This window comes from Lepidochelys kempii, chromosome 11, assembly GCF_965140285.1.
Source record: "Lepidochelys kempii isolate rLepKem1 chromosome 11, rLepKem1.hap1, whole genome shotgun sequence".
Classification (NCBI taxonomy): Eukaryota; Metazoa; Chordata; order Testudines; family Cheloniidae; genus Lepidochelys; species Lepidochelys kempii.
In genome coordinates, this window is record NC_136390.1 from 5,863,106 (window position 1) to 5,883,657 (window position 20,552).

Consider the following 20,552-nt stretch of genomic DNA (forward strand, 5'->3'; position numbering starts at 1 on the left):
AAGCCACTTCTAATACTTTCATAAAGCAATTTGCCTTCAAAGAAAACGTAACCTGAAAATAAAATAAAAAAAAAATAAACACACCCAAACTTTCTAATCTCCTTTGAGTTTAATTTTCTGTTTTACATTGTTTTGCAGTTTAGCTTCGAAGGATAAAAAATGACGAAGATTCATTCCGATTGGTTATTAAGCTGCTGCTGAGTTATCAGACACATTCATTAGAGTTACCATTTTAATCCTTTGAGGCAAGACAACGCCAAAACAGAGTGAGTCACAGAATGATGATAGGATTGGCGAATTTAAAAACCCACTTTTGAAGTCACAAGGAAATTTACTTCAAAACTAAATAATTTTTTATAAGTGCATGCTCTGAGCAAAATCTAAAATGGGACTTGAAATTTAAAAAAAATGGATATAATGTCTTGGTCCTCCTAGAAACATTGCTGCTTAAACTGATGTGTGTAGAATAAAATGCTGGTACATACTACCTAGCTCTATGTTGCTTGGGGAAACGGCACAGTGAGATCGCTCAGGCTGCAGTTAGTGAACCTGAAGGGAAATGCAATTTTAGTGACAGATGTGGGAGGCTGATCAATTGCTACACGAACATCGAGGGATTTCTTGTGAGAGATGTGTTATGCTACATATGGAGATAATGGCCTAGTGACTACAGGAAATGGACAACTTCATTTCTTTTTAAATAACAATCCCACCACCCAACCTCTCTGCCTTTCCTTTAATTTTATTAAAAGTTTTAAGCAGCGAAGGTTGATAGTTCATAAATGTTAAGGCCAGAATGGACTGCTGTAATCACTTTTTCTGACCTCCCACAGAACACAGCCCATAGAATTTCACCTCATAAGAACAGCTTCCCTCATGAGATTTCCTTTGCTTTCTATTAGGGTGAAATTCTTGGGAGGGAATGGTCTTTCTAACTGTCTACTGTCATTGCTGATCTAGGCCAGCTTCATGGAACACAGTAGAGTATTAACACGATCAACTATCTAAAAGAAAAGTCCACCGAACCCAAGTTGTCTCTTTTTCAACCAAGTCAAGTAGAACTTGGATAAGTGACAACTGAGGGAAATGGATATGTTGAGTGGCTACAAGCCAGGATGGGCCTGGACTGTGGAGCCTGTGGCTCTGTGAGCATTATGGACTATATTTCTAAAGCTTTGGGCTTAGTCAATGAGGCTGAGTTTTGTGAAAGCCAAAATGTCTGAAATATAGAAAAAAAAATTAAAAACATGGGACCAGAGGGGGCTGGAGCTTCCCTGCAAGACCAGGTCAAAGCTAGAGACAGAGTGAAATCTCTGTCTGGGGACTCATTGCCAAGGATCCTGAGCACAATTCTTGGGAAAAGAAAAATCTCCCCAATCCAAGGCCATCCAATTCCCTCCAGATTATGGGATTTCAGATCCTAATATGAGTATACAGAGGAAACCCCTTTCCTCATTCCCCTGTCTGCTGGGCAAGGGCAGCCAATCAAAGCTGTTCCACTTGCTGAAGCACGGCTTACTCCAAATTCTGGGATTGAATCCACAGGGCTTGCCTGCTCAAACTTTACCTACTGCCCCAGCTAGGATTCTTTGTCAACACCCATGCCTCAAGCGGAACAGCCCTACTGGAAGGGTATGCCTAGCCTTGGTGTTGTAAACAATGCACGTAGGCCAGAATAAGCAAGTCCTTGAACACCGTGTTCTGTGGAGAGGTAGGTTCACTTTTTCAGAAACACACTGTTTTCACCTCTTCTCCAGTTGAGATAATATTCTATGTGGTGACAAGAAAGAGCATGCTTATGTTGAAGTTCACATTCGCATTCTACCAGACCACCCCAGTATGGGTACAAATGACACACGTCGTGTGTCCAAGCAAAATGGCATATTCCTGCAGACAACAGGGCCAGATTGGTTGCAATGGAGCTACACTGAATTACACCAGATATGCATCTGGCCCCAGATGTCCCCATGGGTTAATGAATGCGCACATATTTTACTTAACTGGCTTCAATTATAGTTTACGAGTGGAGTAATTCTAAAATTCAGTGGTGGGCTATAGGGGCCACCATCTATTTTGTTAAAAAAAAAACAAAAAACCCAACAACCATAACATGTCAGTATTGGCTCTCTACGAAGGCCTGATCCAGCAAAACGCTTAAGCGTGTTTATGACGTTAAGCATGTGAATATCCCCATTTACATCAGTGAAGCTACTGAGCAGCCCAACCAGCCCACTACCCACTTAAGTGCTTTGGAGGCTTGGGTGTTAAACGAATAGGGGCATCAAAGCAGGTCATGAGTTAGGTGTTTTGCATGGGAGGCATTGTTAAAATTGTTTCTAAAGCCATCAGTAATTAGTGACAACAATAGGTTTCTCTTTGCATAGGAAACTTTGCTGTTAGTTCAACAAAGAAAGATTAATAACAGCATTCTTTTCTTGTCATCTCTCTAGTGGGCACTTTCCTTGTAGTGGACAACTGAGAATATCCTCCTGAGATACAGTTGTCCATCTTTTAGAGTTCAGTGTAACAGCCATGTTAGTCTGTATTTGCAAAAAGAAAAGGAGTACTTGTGGCACCTTAGAGACTAACCAATTTATTTGAACATAAGCTTTCGTGAGCTACAGCTCACTTCATCGGATGAGATGGATAGTCTCTAAGGTGCCAAAAGTACTCCTTTTCTTTTTGCATCTTTTAGAGTGGTCACTGACAAGTTCCATTCATGACACGCAGGCCAGTTCAAAGCAGCCCCGCTTCTCTCCTCCACTTCTGAATAGGAGCATTTCCATTTTCTTAAACAGTGTTTGTTGAAACTTACAAGAAAAAAGTGTGACTCACCTCCCCACATTGAGAAGGACGAAAAAAAAAAAAAAGAAAACCCATACTGGACAGATATCCCCGGAAAGCATCGGGGGGACGGAGGGGGAGAGGGGAGCAGCAGCAGCCGTACATCAAGGAGGAAGGGTTTGCTTGCTGAGTTATTCAAGTCTCCAAGGAGTTCTCAAGTCCCAATTAAATAGCAGACAGCTGGTCATTTCCTTTGATAAGTGGGGAGGCAGAACTTGAAGCTTGAAACAGACAGTATGTTATACTGCTGCTGACTCAGGTCATCTTTCTGATGGGCAGCAGGCACTGGAAAAACTCCACTTGTGATTCATTTCCTTTTGCAGTGGTTTCTAGCACTAGTGTTAAGGCATCTTAATAGAGATGGGAGAAAATATTCTGGCTAGAAGTTGAATTGTACTTGCATGAGCATGACTTGCATTTGCAGTTATGCAGGCTAAGGTTCAACCTTCATGTTGCTGGGCTCAGGGACAATCCCCCCACCCGCACCATACAATGTATAACATTACTTATTGAAATCAATGAGGCGAAAGACATGCTTAAAGCCCTTAGCTAGGTTTATTATGGGGGAGTTGCTAGCTGCAAATTTCTGATTTAGATACAAACTTGCCCAAGTTTCATGGATATTCTTGTTTAACCCATTGCGGAGTTAGGGGCCGGCCATAACATTTGATCTCCTTTTTGCAGAAGTGCATTTGCACTGACGTAATGTTCATGTGATTAGGCTCGTTCTAATGCCTGGTTCCAATACTTATACTGGCCTGTTACTTTATCCTAGCTTTCTCCTTTATGTCAAGTGGTAGAGACGTGTGTTTTGGGGACTGGTAGTTCCAAGTTTGATTCCTGACAATAGCTGCGATGTCTGGATAAATGTGGTCATGGTCCATTTTATCAGTAATATGGATTTTGGTACAGGCCCATCTCCATTAACTTAATTGATCACTGCTGAAGGCAGAACAGCAGACCTGATCCTACAATGCTAGGGGAGGTGGCAATTACTAAGCTTGGGATTTTCGAAGAAGCCTAAGAGAGTTAGGTCCCTACATCTAAAATTTTCAAATGCAAAACTTTGAAATAGATGAATTCATCATAAAATGCTAAATTCTTAAGCCAGGAGTGCATACATTCCAGTGGTGGAAGACAATTGGAGTGATGCCTGAATATATCCTTTGGAAAGCACTTTGGGATCTTCATGGATGTGAGGCAGCTTTCATTTATTTTAGAATCTCTAAGATTATGTTTTTCATTTAAAAAAATGTTTTTCAGTACACATAAGGGTCCTCCCAAAAAATGATCTCCAAAGAGCATTAAAGACATAGGTCCAGATTTTCAAAGAGACTTAGGCATTGCTGCATGCAGCGTTACAACTCCTAACCACTTTAGTAGACCAGTTCTCATTTTCAAAAAGTATTTAGGCATTTAGAAGCCTGTCAAAGGCATTTTGACTCCTAAGTGCCTAAATCCCATTAGAAAATGAGAATTGGTCTCCTAAATCAATTAGGCATTGTGACACCGTGCGCAGCAATATGTAAATACCTTTAAAAATCTGGGCCTTGGATGCCTAAATCGCATTTTCCAAAGTGACCATCAAAGAGACTTAGATACTGAAGTGGCTGAAAGTTGCTTTTGAAAATAAGATTTAGGCTGCTAAGTAATTTAAGCACATTTGATAATTTGTACACATTGACTTCCCTACAACTGTGTTACATGCAAAAGGAAACAATTAAGTTGTACATTTTATTTGTAAAATAAGTCAAGAGTCTAATGGGAATGGAACTGGAGCAGATCAGCAGTACTATACTGCAATTGAAAATTTATAAATCACATTGAAATTCAACATGGTGATTGTTTAGTATGTGTTAATAAAATGCCCCAGGAAGACAATATAGAAGAGATTGGATGAAGATTCTATTAGAGAGGGAAGAAAAGGACATCCAGTTGCTCTTTATGGCACATAATACTTTTTTTTTTATGGATTTAAAACTGCCTAATGGCTTTTTCCTCTGAGGAATTCATCACCTGTTCAATCATTTACACTCTGGTTAACAGTGCTGCAGTATCATCTTAATGCTATAAAAATTGTTCTAGTTTAGCAGAGTCTCTTGCACTTTGATTTATCCTTGCAAGTCTCTTCTTGTTGATACTTTTTTGGTGAGTCGAAAAAAAATGAGCCAAGAGACTCCTGGAGTTGTTTCCAAGCACTAAATCACCAACACTGGACATTCTAGGAAATAGGCAAAAAGTCTGTCACATTGAAATTGTGGGATTTCAGTGTTCATGAAAGTGAATGAGTGGCAGGAGTGACAAATGACGTTCTCCAGCGATACAAAGAAAAGGCATAGGCTATCAGAGGAAATAGGTCTCTAGTTCCTGGAGGGAAAGGGAAACTAGACTGTATTTCACCAAGTGAAAGAGACAGAGTAGTCTGGGGAAGCAGGAGACCCAGTGCTCTGGAAAAGTGCTGGATTCGCATCATCCAGAACAATATTCCTTTATCAATCAGCAATTTTATTATGAGAATATTTTCCAGGCAACCTCATCTTAAATATGTATTGGACTCCTGAGGATGCTGGAAATTATGTGACCAAAGCGATGAGTGAATAAATCAAGGATGTAGAACTAGACAGTTCAGAAGATTGGGAATGGGTTTGAGACCCTTCTAGATCATTGCTTCATAACCTTCCCATCATGGAAGCTACTGAGAGTTGTTACCATGTATTCAGTTGTGTTCATGAGATGGCGTATGCAGTGTGGCAGCTGTGTCAGTCCCAGGATATGAGAAAGACAAGGTGGGTGAGGTAGTAACTTGTATTGGACCAACTTCTGTTGATGTGAGAGAGAGAAGCTTTTGAGCTTAACAGAGCTCTTCCTCAGGTCTGGGGAAGGTACTCAGAATGTCACAGCTAAATACAGTACAATCAAACCGATAGTTTAGCATAAGTAGTTAGCACATCTTCTAAGGGATCCTTCTAGGTGAAGTGACCTGTTGACAACAAGGGTGTTGTAGGACAAAGGGGGGTTCGTGGGTTGCAGGTTGTTGTAACAAGCCATAAATCCAGTGTCTCTGTTCAGTCCATGATTTTTAGTGTCAAGCGAAGTTATGAATTTAAGCTCCCAGGCTCATCTTTTGGAAGTGGTGTGTAGGTTTCCATTGAGGATGAGAACTGATAGGCCAAATATAGAGCAATTGCTTGGTGAAAAGTGCTCACCCACAGGTGCTCGGGTGTTTTTGTCTTTCATGCTTTTCCTGTGTGAGCTCATTGGAGAGCGCAGTGATTATCTGGTTTCACCTACGTGATTGCTGTTGGTGGCATTGAGTGCATGGGGTGGGGTGCACCACACGTTGGATTGGCATGGGTGGGACCACTGGATATTGAAAGGTGTGTTGAGATGGTTTGGGAATTTTCAATCCAGTTCACAAAAAACAACACTGAAGCTTATGCCCTCAGCAGAGCAGCAAAGGCATCTGAATTCCCTTCTCAGGGTAAAGGCTGATGGTCCAATAGAGGAGTCAAGAAGATGAGGGGGTGGAGGGGTGGTATCAGTGTTCAGCAGGCTGCAGTCATGGCACCTACATTGCAGTTGTTCTGTAAATGCTGACTGTAACTGCCACATCATGAGGAAAAATATATGAACATATGTAATGTGTTTACAAAACAGTTTCTGGGACCATGAACTAAAATGCACTAATCATAATTGTACAGTGTCACTACTGGCCTGAGTTAAGGTGGTTTGGGTGCCTGATCTGAGCATTTCCAGACCTTCGCGTGCTTGGATTTCTGCTGAGTTGCCCTTTAATTCTGCATCTCCTGGATTTCCAGTGTTTGTTTGAGGGAGAATGTTTTCATTACCAAGATCATTTTGGACCAAAATAGGGTCTGACGCACAGGGTGATGAATTTCTTAACGGACCAGATTTTTCATTCATTTTAACTCACAAACGAACAGATTTACTTGCAAATTCTCAGACGTGTAATTGTGTGCTCGAACAACAAGCAATGAACATTTTGGGGGAGAAAATGCTGTATTCTTCATATATAACACAGATGGTGAATTCTTGCTGCAAGGGCAAAACTCAGTTCAACCTGAACTATGGGGCCACAGCTTGTGCCACGATAGAGTATGTATGCCACATCTATTTGATTTGTGTGTGTGTGTGTTTACAGTCAATAAGATTAATGTTGTATTAATCTGACCACTAGCGCATAAAGTCTGAGTCCCTTGCATACTGCTGTTAGACAGCAAGAATACTGTGCCATCTACCCTCCAGTGAGCCTATCTGCTATTCTCTATCTGGCAGCTGACAGCAGTGGAGACGTTCCATGGCATTGGGAAGGAGCCAGCATAAATAGTGCCTTATTAAATGAGCAATGTAATGTAAGCCAAGGCCAGGCACTAAAAAGCAGTATCATGAACACTTGTCAGGTTTCCGTAAACGGGGAGTAGATAAAATCTTGGGCACTAGAAACACATAAGAACTCATAAAGAACAAGAGTAGGTCACTGGGTCATGTCTCCTACTGCTTTGCCTTTCTTCCCCCTTCCGATTCATCCAGGGCTTTCTGTACTTTGTCTTAAAAAAATCCATCTGTTTCTTACATTGACTACTGCTCTTTACCTGAGTGCTCATGCGACTGACTTATCTTTTATGTTTACTGCCCTTTGTGAAATGCTCTAGTTTCTCTGTAGCTTTTTTCCCCTTCCAATTTCATTGCTCAGATTAGAGTATATATTTTGTTTGTTGGTTGATTGGCTGGCTTTGTTCCACCTCGGTAAATTTGAAGAATTGGGCTCGTTATTTTCAATCCATTTCGTGTTTACTTTTTTTAAATGATCTGAATCCTGTTTTTCTTAAATTCATGAGTGTTTGGGCTTTTTTAGCAAGACAAGCTTCAGAGAGGTCAGCATTTTATGAACGTTTTCAGCCTCGCAAATCTACTTTGAGTTCACTAACTCCCCTTTTTTTATCCTGTAATTTAAACCTGCTGTTCAGTGTGTTGCTTATACTCCTTCTGTGACTCAAGCACAAATGAATTGCTCCCATTTGCTCCCAGCAAATGGACTTAGGCTCAGATTTTTAAAGGTATCTAGGTGCCTCTCTCTCATTTAGTTCAATGAAAAGCACCAAAATACCAATATACCAAAATACCATGAAAGATCTGGCCCCTGGCCTCTTAGGTCAAGTGCTAGTGGTCCATGTTGCAGCAGTGAATGTCTGATTTACCGTTAAATCTGTTTGCTGGGCTAATACCAGGCAAGGTGGGGTTTAGTCTTAATATTTAGGGTTTGCTTGTTTGATCAGAGTTGTTGAATCTGATTCACCTGCCAGCTTGATGTGAAAAATCTTGGATAACCAGTAGTCTGACTTACCCCAGACCTGTATAAAGGAACAACAGAGGGTCGGAGAGAGGTGAAAAGGGGGTTTAAAGAAATGTGCAATGGTTAGACTGTGTTCCTCTAACAGCCAGGGATCAATCCAAACCTTTAACTTGAGCAGAGAGAACCAGAAGTGAGCTTCTGAGTAGAGTGACTTGTCAATATTCGGACAACAAGATTTTGCTGGGTTTGGAGACTTTGCCAGTTGTTGGTCAGAAGGAATGTTGCGAAAAGGCGCCTCTGGGAAAGTTGCAAAAAAAAAAAAAAAAGGCTGCAGGAGAAACCTTTCCTAGGGAAGGGCTGTGGTGGCTCCAGAGATCTCACATTGGACAGAGAAGGGTAGCATAGAGCTGGGACCGATGAGGGAAGTGTTTGTAAAAAAATATATATATATATTCCATCCCTATTGAACGGGGATGGGATTTCTCTCTGTGGTAAGAGCTTTACTCTTAATGTGGTAGTAGGCTTTAAATTGGTTTTACATAAATCTTATATTAGGGTGCTGGTAAAATGGTCTCCCTGCCTAGCAACACGGGGAGAAATTTTGATGCCTCCAGCTACTTTAAAATCTCCTGATGAACTGTCTGAAAGAATGAAACAATAAGTAGGCTTGGGCGTGTCACTGAGTCGTGATTTATTTACCCAGTTATTCCAGTCCTGTGCCTTTCTAGGAGTGGTAGAAGGAAGCAAAAGATATTTCAGGACAAAATACAATTAGATGTTCAGCTTCCATTCTGGGCAAAGAGATTTAGAAAAGCCAGGAGAAGTGTATGTTGTAGAAACTTAGAGGCACAGGGGAAAGGCAGGGCAACTGGAGATAGGAGTCAAGGTAAAGACAATTTCTTACATGGAGACTGAGTATAACAGGGAGCTAAGTCTTCATATATATTTTTTTTAAATCGGTCCTGTAAATCACTTTCAAGCCTTGAACTCAGGGAAGATGGTCCAGGAGCTCTTAACAAGCTCCTGAAACTGTTTGTTGTTGTTGCTGTTGTTAAGTACAACGTCTAATCTATCTCCTGAAAGATGGAAGTGTACAAAAGTGCATCCTAAATTAAAAATCCTCAGCTACAAAGGGCTCAAAATCAGAGGTACCTTCTTTTTCATAGATTCATTATGGATGGTGGCTCTGATTTTGAGCCCTTAGTTGCTGAGGATTTTTAATTTGAGATGCATTTTTGTCAATTTCCAGCTATACCCTAAACACTCAGAAAGGGGCACAGCTGACCCCCATAACTCCTATTGTATCATCTTCAACTCCCCTGACCTTTTATGTGTTAATTAACTTAATCATAGAAGATCGGGGTTGGAAGGGACCTCAGGAGGTCATCTAGTCGAACCCCCTGCTCAAAGTAGGACCAACCCCAACTAAATCATCCCAGCCAGGGCTTTGTCAAGCTGGGCCTTAAAAACCTCTATGGATGGAGATTCCACCACCTCCCTAGGGAACCCATTCCAGTGCTTCACCACCTTCCTAGTTTAAAAGTTTTTCCTAATATTCAACCTAAACCTCCCCCACTGCAACTTGAGACCATTGCTCCTTGTTCTGTCCTCTGCCACCACTGAGAACAGTCTAGATCCATCCTCTTTGGAATGCCGCTGTTCAGGTAGTTGAAGGCTGCTATCAAATCCAGCACATATCCATGGCCCACCTTGATTATCATGCACATTGTAAAGAGAGTGGTCACTTTGGATGGGCTATTACCAGCAGGAAAGTGAGTTTGTTGGGGGCAGGGGGGGGGGCGGAGGGTGAGAAAACCTGGATTTGTGCTGGAAATGGCCCAACTTGATTATCATACACATTGTAAGGAGAGTGATCACTTCAGATAAGCTATTACCAGCAGGAGAGTGGGGTGGGAGGAGGTATTGTTTCATGGTCTCTGTGTATATAATGTCTTCTGCAGTTTCCACAGTATGCATCCGATGAAGTGAGCTGTAGCTCACGAAAGCTTATGCTCAAATATATTGGTTAATCTCTAAGGTGCCACAAGTACTCCTTTTCTTTTTGCGAATACAGACTAACACGGCTGTTACTCTGAAACTTGCAGAATGAAAGGTATCATCGAAGACAGCACTCTGCTATGCAGTGTCATTTTTTTTTAAACTGTCAGATTTATTTGTGGAATGATGCAATTTAGCCTCCTGCTGTGCAAATAAGGGGACTGATTTACATTTATATACAAATTAACAGCGCGGTCGAGGCTGTTCTATCTCTAAGCATGAATTACCAGCTGCATGCAGCAGCACACGACATGATTTTCTTCTTCTTTCCCCCAAATGGCTATTGATAATGACACTTTGCTGAAACAATGGGAAGAAGCTCTCTCACAATTAAATAATCAGGAATGCAAAATGGGGCATTATCGCCTAACGCCGCGTATCCTTCCTCACCCATTTGGTACAGAAATGTGTGTTGGGTTGAACCTCTCTTATAAGATGTCAGGGTTCCTCTGGTTGATTCATGTAGCTGTACAAAAACAAGATGACGAGCTTAGCTGGGGGCCTGGATACATATAGTTAAGAGATTTTACGACATTGTGATTAGCTAGTCTGATCTCCTGCACAGCAGAGATTGTAGAATTTCATCCAGCAGGCTAAGGGCAGGACTGGCTGGACTAGAGCACTGCATTTAGGAAAAGCATCCAATCCTGATTTAAAGACTTCATGGGTGACAGATTTACAGCACTGGCCAATCCCGTGGAGTTCCTTTGGACTGGCAGAAGTCAGTGGAATTATTCTGGATTTATACCAGTGTAAGTAAGATCAGACTTTGGCTTTTTCTGTCTTCATGGGTCTGTAAAGCACCATGCACAACTATAACCCTTTATAAATATGAAATAATAATGCAGGGATCATGGGCTAGATGCCAATCTGAGTGATGGCAGTACAAATCTGAAGCAACTCCATTGGGATCAGTGATGTAACCCTGGATTCACCCCAGTTTAATGAAATACTGACTTTTCATTTACATCGGTTGAGGAAAATCCCATTTCTTTAACTGTAAATCCAATTTCTTCTATAAACTGCCATGTAAAGCTATGGTGCTTTACAAGTAATAACAACGTAGTTTCAAGTTCCTTAGGGGTTATTATATACAATGAAAAAATATTGTAATAGTTATAAGAAAAATCTTGATCTTTTAACCCAAATTATTGATCTTCAACTTTTATTTAGCTGTCTCAGCCAATACATAATTATTTTATGACGTGTGTCATCTGCTAGTCTGTACCATATCCTGTAACATTACCATCCTGTGCCTCAAGGCATTGCTTTAAAGATGATGCTAAGATTCTCTTTAACCTTATCTTCTCAACTCTCAACATTATTCATCAGAAGAGATGGTATCATCCAATTCAGAAGGGAGACTGTTCCCTTCAGTCTATATGTACCTGGCCTCTTCAATCTAGCAGAGCAAGGTGTAACACGATTCAATGGCTGGAAATTGAAGCTAGACAAATTCAGACTGGAAATAAGGTGCCAGTTTTTAACAGTGAGGGTAATTAACCATTGGAACAAATTACCAAGGATCATGATGGATTCTGCATCACTGGCAATTTTAAAATCAAAATAAGCTTTTTTTTTTTCTAAAAAAATCTGCTTTAGGAATTATTTTGGGGAAATTCTGTGGCCTCTGTTACTCAGATGAGATGGTCACAATGGTTTTATCTGGCCTTTGGAATCTATGCATCTGGGTAGGATTTGTAAAAGGAGAGGTTCACAGAACATAGAGGATATATTGTCATGAATTTATGAAGGAAAAGAAAAATCAGTTAAGGAATTTTGGTTTGCTCGATTTGCACATTTCCCCTAAACATTGTGCTAGGGTATGAGCATCAGAGAGTGAAGTGTTGTCAAAACTAAAAGGAAATTGACCATCTAGTATTTTAAATTGTGACAATATAGAAGAAGGACAAAGATAGAGTGCAAGGCGAGAGATTGTGACTTTATCTTTCTTTCTAGTTTAGGTCCTTATATGGCCCTCATTACTCTAGTATCTCAGCCTTTAAAATATTTATCCTGAAGACATCCCTGTAAGCTAGGGGAAAGATGTTATCCCCATGGAAACCAAGGCACACAGAAGTTAGTTGACTTGCCCATGGCCACACAGCAAGTACGTGGCAGAATCAGGGATTGCACTCAGGTCTCCTCACTCCCAAGTTAGTCCTACCCACTAGACCTTCCTTCCTTAATACCACTGCCCTCTGTAGGGGTGGTGGGGAGCTGACCTGCACTGGCCATTCCATTGATACAGCTACAAATCTCACCCATGCCATTATCTTGTCTCTCAATGACTGCAGCATCCTTTTCCCTGGCCATGGCAAATACAATCTCTCCCCACCCACGTCCATTCAGAATGCTGTTGCTAAGATCATTTTCTGAGCCCATCGCTTTCACCACATCACCCCTGTTGCATTAATTTCAATGGAATAAATGGACCTGTGACAGGCTGGAGTCTCTGATGGCATCACCTAGTGATTAGGTCACTTACCCCTCCTCCAACGTCTCTCACGGACAATTATTATTCCTGCAGTGGTCCACCTTTTGGGAGGTGTCAACTCTCTCCTCCAGTGGGGTCACTGATTTTGTCTTGCCCCTCTCCAAGGTAATGGAGTCACAAGGCTCTCACACCCTTATGATTAGTAGGGCCTTCAGTCTGTTTTCTGATACCGTAGCCAGTTGGTTCATTTTGTCATTCATTTATTGTGTGGTGTGTGATGTTATGATTAAGTAACATGTCATATATAATCATTGTATATTGAATAGCTTTAAGGTGTAGGATTATAAAAGTATAAGATTGATTAGTAGTTAGAAGGGATAAGTATTCATTACCCTATCTAAGTAAGTAGACCTGAAATGCAAGGCCTACAGGTTGAAGCCTGTAAGACGTCAGCTTAACCATACGAGACTATAGGCTTAAGAAATGCTTGACATAAGAGACAAAATAATGACCCTATGTCACAAAATTATGAAATAAGATAAAAAATCTGTCCAGTGGGTGACATTAAAAAAATAACCAGAAGAGTAATATTTTGCTTACAGGATACCTGGTAGTCACATTTTCTATAACACATGCCCTAACAACAGGCTATGTACAGGCTGTTCCTAAATCTTAATAAGAATAAATGGAACTATAAACAACCCATGAAATGGGGTACCCTAATATTCTTGGGGGACACAATATAAATAAGGAAAAAGAGCATGGACACTTCATGCACATGCTCAGAGTGTTAGGTGTAGTCAGAATCACAACAGAAAAGAGGTTTCAGAATGGTAGCCGTATTAGTCTTTATCAGCAAAAACAACGAGGAGTCCTTGTGGCACCTTAGAGACTAACACATTTATTTGGGCATAAGCTTTCGTGGGCTAAAACCCACTTCATCAGATGCATGGAATGGAAAATACATGGTATATATACACAGTACATGAAAAGATGGGAGTTGCCTTACCAATAAGGGGGTCAGTGCTAATGAAACAATTCAATTAACAGTAGAATACCAAGGGAGGAAAAATCATTTTTGTAGTGGTAATGAAGATGGCCCATTTCAAACAGTTGACAAGAAGGTGTGAGTAACAGTAGGGGGAAATTAGTATAGGGAAATTAGTTTTTGTAATGACCCATCCACTCCCAGTCTTTATTCAGGCCTAATTTGATGGTGTCCAGTTTACAAATTAATTCCAGTTCTGCAGTTTCTCTTTGGAGTCTTTTTGAAGTTTTTTTGTTGAAGAAGTACCACTTTTAAGTCTGTTATTGAGTGACCAGGGAGATTGAAGTGTTCTACTGTTTTTTAATGTTATAATTTCTGATGTCAGATTTGTGTCCATTTATTCTTTTGCATAGAGACTGTCCAGTTTGGCCAATGTAAATGGCAGAAGGGCATTGCTGGCACATGATGGCATATATCACATTGGTAGATGTGCAGGTGAATGAGCCCCTGAGAGGGCTCCCAGACTGGGTAAAATGATTTCCCTGTGGGAAAACTCCAGCAGGAACCATCCCTCTACTGATGATCAATTGGCAAGGCAGCCATTAGACCTTAAGAATATCATTAAGGATATGAGTGTGATTATCACTGTAACTTCTGCATAGGTCTTTATAGAATTTCTATATGCACAGGTAATCACAATCTTAATTGTAACTTTTTAATAAAATCAGTAAACCAGACTATACCTTGTACTTGTGAATGTATGGTTGGTCACTACTCTTGGTCTTTATGTGTTCCTAGAGGCTCTAATGCCGAAGCAGGTATCAGAGGTGACTTTCACTCTGAGCTTGAAATGGTAGCCACCAGAGCCAAACCCGCAGTGGTGCAATACAACATTACTAAATTCATTCTAAATAACCTACAAGGCTACACCCCTATGGGTGGCCCATCCCAGCCGGGCTGCTTTCAGAGTCTCTACCCACTCCTCACTTCGGGAGGGTTTTCTCCTTTCCCTAATGAACATGGGTGAGAGGCAACAATGACGTGGAGTGCCTTGAGGCTGCTTCCCTGGGCCACTTCCTACCATCCACTTCCTCCCCAAAGTCTGATACAAGGCAACAAAGGGGGGAAGGAATAACTGAATCTTCAGCTTTGCAAGGCTCATCAGGCAATCTCTTCCTCCCAGCAAAAGGCTTCTGCAGCACTCTTCTTCTGGAGCTCAAGGAGAGGTCTTCTCCCTCTTCTGTCTGCCCCCTTCTGAACTGTCCGGCTTCCTTTGTACTTCTTCCTCCACCTCAGCAGAGGTGGAGTAGCCTTGGCTCAGAGCTGCTACTTAACCCCTTCACTTCTAGTGTGGGATTTATACATCCCAAAGAGACAAGGGCTCTCAGGAGATCCTGTCACTGTCCAACATTAAACAATTTGGCGTTTGGCAGGCAGAGACATCAGCTTGCTTAGCACCACAGCAAACACCCCATTCAAATCCTTTTCACCTTCCTTATTAAAGATACGAAATAAGAAGGAAAAACGTGTGCCATGTAAGGCTTTCGTTTTAACAACATCCCTTGTTCCCCTTCCCTTTATCTGGAAAAAAGTTTTTAGAAAGATTCCCCCTCCCCCGCATTTGAAAGTCTTTGAGATGGTGTCAAAGATGGTAATAACTGTCCTTTTGCGGGGCTGGAGGGAAGACCAAGTTAGTGGAGGTGGGCTGGAGCTGTTGTTTTTACTGTTTACTGTTCAGTTCCATTCTAAGGTGTCCAGCCCAGATTCTCTGGGAGCTGCAAGGAAAATAAGGGAAAGACTGGGTGCCTTTATGACATCTAAGCTGCTGACATTTAAGTACTTGTTTCTGTCACGCTTCCACATATCTACTTACCAGTTAAGGTCTCTGAATACAACAATATTCAGACTGAAGCATGGTAGCTACCTCATTATTCTCCTCCAAGTTTCTCCTGAAAACTCTGCTTTGCTTGGATGCCTACAAAAAACCTGACAACTGGTAGGCTGCTGGTGTGCTGAGACCAATGCCTGTCAGGCTGACCAACACTGTCTTTTTGTTTCCTTGTTACCTCCCGCGCCCCACCCATCTGTCTGTCTTTGTCTATTGTCTCTCTTGTCTTACACTGGGATTGTCAGCTCTTTGGAGCAGGGAGCCAACTTTTTTTTCTGGTTGTACAGCGCCTTGCACGACACAGTCCTGGTCCATAGCTGAGGCTTCTAATCTAGGCACTACTATAATACAAATAATAATGACAATTCCTTTTCCTAAGAAAAACAGGGAGATTGGGCTGCAAGTTGCACTTTCAATGAAAAGTTTTTTCAGAAAAAAATTAGTCTGATTGGAAAGTAATTACAATGCAAAGACCATTTTATTCCTGGAGCCACAAACTGGAAATCAGACCTCACCACAGCACCCTGCAGAGTTGTCAGTGAGAGATTACTAACGATATCAAGTTGCCTATCGCCTCTGATGTCAATGAGTGATGGCACTGGTTTCGGTCTGGTAGTCACCCATCCCTCGCTTGAATCTTATTCTTGTGTTTAGCTGCAGTGAGATGGGAGATCAAGAAATGGCAACACAAGAACAAGTATAAAACTGATCATTAATCATAACACAACTTCCTGGTATGTGAGATTTCTCCATCTTTAACAGTCTGACATTTCACTCTTCCCATTACGGTAAATAAAGGTCTTCAGTATACATACTCTATCATTCAATTCTTTCTGTGGGCCATTATATCTGATGTAACTTAAGGATATTGTCGGCTCAGCTCACATATCAGCCTTTTTTAAATGGGCAAACATCAAGAATAATTCATTGTTAACTACAGGAAATGTCAGATTTTCATTGTTGATATCATGTGCATGCAATTTCCATCTTTTTATGAATTCATTCTGAACCTGTTGCAAAAAAATAAAAAGGAATGGTCTTGTCTCTCATTATATATAGGTATGATATTTTTATTGTAATGTCTCCAAAAACTAGAGCATATAATAATGTTACGACTACGTTTGGGACTGCTGATATGGAATTCTCGAACATAGGTCATTTTAACAATAACAAGAAGAACTAGTTGAATAATAATAATAATAAAAAGTTCACAGATATTTTAGTGAACGAAAGTGATGTGTTTACTGTTCTTTATACAGTTGTTTTATTTGTGTTTGGCATTTCGACAACTGCTGGTTTACTGGTGAAAACATTCACCACTTCCAAAAGTTGAATGAATCTGAAAATTCATTCCTGGAAAGTGCATTATTTCTTAGACATCATGAACGACCAGCTATTTTCTTGTTTTAAAGATTATGGCCATCCAAGCACGAAGTAGAAACAATACCAAGTGACTTGGGTAAAGAGTACACATTGCAAAATAATGAATAGCGAAGCTGAAGTGATCAGTTTGCAAACAATCCATCAGCTGACATTGTTTGTTCAATTGATTTGGCTAATATTTGTGAATAATGACTGCATTTGAAGAAAATCAAGCTCAGTTCACAAACAGAGCTGGGCAAAATTTTTCAGACTAATAGTTTTTGACAAAAAATGCAGCTTCAGTCAGCCCAAAGCTATTTGTGAGTTTGACATGAATGACTTTGGCCATGCACAAAATGTCCAGAAGAGGTGGGGTCAGTGGTGCAACCCCCTTCCCCATCCCATTTCCTGTATAACCGATATCCCAGTAGCTAAGTCATTCACCTGTAATGTAGGATACCTAGGTTCAAATCCCCACTCTGAAACTGACCAGAAATGGACATTTTTTCAATATACCAACAATTCAAAAGAAAAAACAAATCAAATGTTATTGGATTCAAGCCAACTTTTTCTCACTTTTTTTTTAAAAAACTGTTATAGAACCAAAAAGTCAATTATTTGTTTAACTCTATTCACAAACAATTTGCTAGCTAAATTTGGAATCCTATATTTGGATCCATGCTTTCAGACCCATCTGGAGTCCTGATGACTTCAATGCAATTCCACACAGGAACGTGGGTTCACCTGGCCTGGTGGAAGAAGATTAGGATGACATCCATAACCAATATTATTTGAAAGGACTGTTTCAAACAGCCTCCCTTTTTTGGCAGAGGCAGGATAGTTGTGAATCCAACCTGATCAGGCATCGCCGGATGATGGTATTCTTGTACGCAGCATTGAGAGTCAATAATGGCTCCATAAAATCATCATTTTCATTTTATAATTTGAATTACAGTAGCACCTAGCATCCCCAACCAAGATCGGCACCGTACAGATGCATAGCAAGAAGCAGCCCATACCCGAAAAAGCCTACGATGCAAGTAGATGTACCAAACAGTTGCAATGTAGAAGCAGAAGATTGGGACCTGAAGCATGGAGAGATTATGTGACTTGCCCAAGGGCACAGATGGAGTCTGCGGCAGAGTTGGGAACTGGGTGTTGACCTCCTGAGTTCCCATCCAGAGCTTTAATAACAATAACATCACCCTTCCTATTTCGCATTCAGCACCCATGCTTCCTGGATTCTCTGTATTTCTTGCAAATGTTCCTCTTACAGAGAAAAGTCTTGGAGCTGGATTGTCGGATTTCAATCCTTGCTCTCATTGAGAAGTCTTGAGCGACCATGCTGTGCAGCCTTAATGACAGCCATGGAGTCTTAGAATCATAGAACCATAGGCTTAGAAAGGACCGCAAATGTCATCTAGTCTAACCCCCAGCCAAGATGCAGGATTTTGGTGTGTCTAAACCATACAAGACAGATGGCTATCCAGCCTCTTTTTGAAAACCTCCAGTGAAGAAGCTTCCATGACTTCCCTAGGCAGTCTGTTCCATTGTCCTACTGTTCTTACAGTTAGGAAGTTTTCCCTGAGATTGCCTTTCTTCAGTGGCTAAAGATTTCGGACTGCATTATTAGTACCTCGAAGAAAACTTGTCAGACTGGGAGGGTAAAGTTTGAGAAACTACACTTTAAATGGTCATCCATAGGCCATCTGCATGGTGAGAGAGCCACTGTAACTGAAGCCAGAATTTCAGTCCTCTAGGGGGAGACTGTGTTGATCATGGAAGCATATGTAAGGTACAGTCAAGCATCTCTTGTTCTCCCTTCATATATATATATAAATTTCCTCCCTGCCTCTTCCAATAGCCAACTTTACACACTCCATTAGCCTTTTAATATAAACACAGGTGGGTTTGAAAATAAAAATTCACAGCCTGTGGAAGCATAACACTTGGCAGGTACCAGTGTACCTCCAGCATGACTCAGCAGCCCTATCATAAACAAACAACAGGCCCCGACAGCTTTTACAGCTTTTATAATAAGATCTGTTTGTAGTGGGTGGCTCTTTCTTCCAAAGAGCAAGGTGGCTTTAAAACTCCCTCTGTCACACAGCAATGCTTTACAGATGCGGGTGGGTGGGTGGAGAACCATTTGGGTGTTTGAGAGAACTGATCTGATAGCATGGATGGAGGGTAGAGTGGCAGGAGGTGGGGGGAAGAGGCTATTCAGAGACTTAGTTTAAGGATCAAACTATTAGTATTATTTATTACTGCTAAAGCTTCCATAAGTGACCTGTCAGAGTGCTTTATAGACATGTACAAGTATGATCAACCTAATGTGTTCCAGCCAGCAGATGCGATGGAGCTGATTCTGCGTTCACCTGGAGTTACCCCACTGATTTCAATAGGGTTATTTACATTTCGTTGTCAGTCTCCAGCGACCCTACTGATTCAATGGGATTACAGCAATGTTGCTGAGAGCAGACTCTGCCCTGTTACTCTCAGTCACCCAAGATACAAACATCTAGGATCCTGGTCCTTTAACTCCAGAAACACAGGATGCTACTACTTATGCTAAAGGAGATCTTCCTAAGCAATGAGTAGTAGTAGATCTTTTATCCTTAGTGTGGGTCCTCTGATAAACAATGACCCACTGTCACCACACGAAGCTAGGACAGGACAAGAAGATGGAATCCTGCCCTGATGGGGAAGTTAGATGTTCTGCTTATACGGCAATAAAGAGTATTAAGCAAAATGGTCTTCTCCTAACTTCATTATAACCAACAGTTCAACACGAATATTCACTGAAATACAATGAGTAGGCCTGGTTGGAATTTTTTTGTCAATTTTTTGTCCACTGGAAAATGCTGTTTCAACTCAACGAAAATTTTCCACAAAAATTATATTGCTTTTGATTTAAATTCCCATGAAAACATGTAGTTTTGAAATGCACTTTCTTTTATTTCTGAAAAGTTTCCCGATTTTGTTTGGAAAGAAAACATTTGTTTTGAACGTTTCCCCCCATTTTTTAGTCACTTTTATTATGTTTACATTATTTCATGAGATGTCAGTACCAGTAGTGCATAATACAAGAATATATATATATATATATATATATATATATATATATATATATATATATATATATATATATATATATATATAAACTCCAAAACCAAAATTTATTTCAAAACTAAATTGAAACTTTTCTGAAGCAAAATTTGCCCAAATTGAAAATTTTCTGACAGGAAATTTATGAAAAATTTTGTTTCAGTTCTGAACTGGACTGAAAATAAAATGTGAAATATTGACCTTTTCCATTAAATGGAACTTACAAGTTTTGACCAGCTCTACTGATTGGAGAGAGAGAGAGAGAGAGAGAGATTATGGGCAGAAAGGGATGGAACAGAATCTGTCTCTGCTCTAAACTATCTGTCCAAGAGAGGTCAGTGTGGTATTTAGAAGCCTTTTGCAAAAACCAAAGGGAGTTGTGGGAGGAGGCACAGTTCAATGGTTCTAGTTTTAGTTTAGAGAGCAACTAAATTCCTTTTGTCTCTTTATGAAGGGGATGCTATTGTCCTACAGAGTTAACGATATGGTCCCATTCAGTCCTTTGATTCTCTGATCCCTGTGTCAAAAGCCAATTTCCTCTTGTAAACTAGAA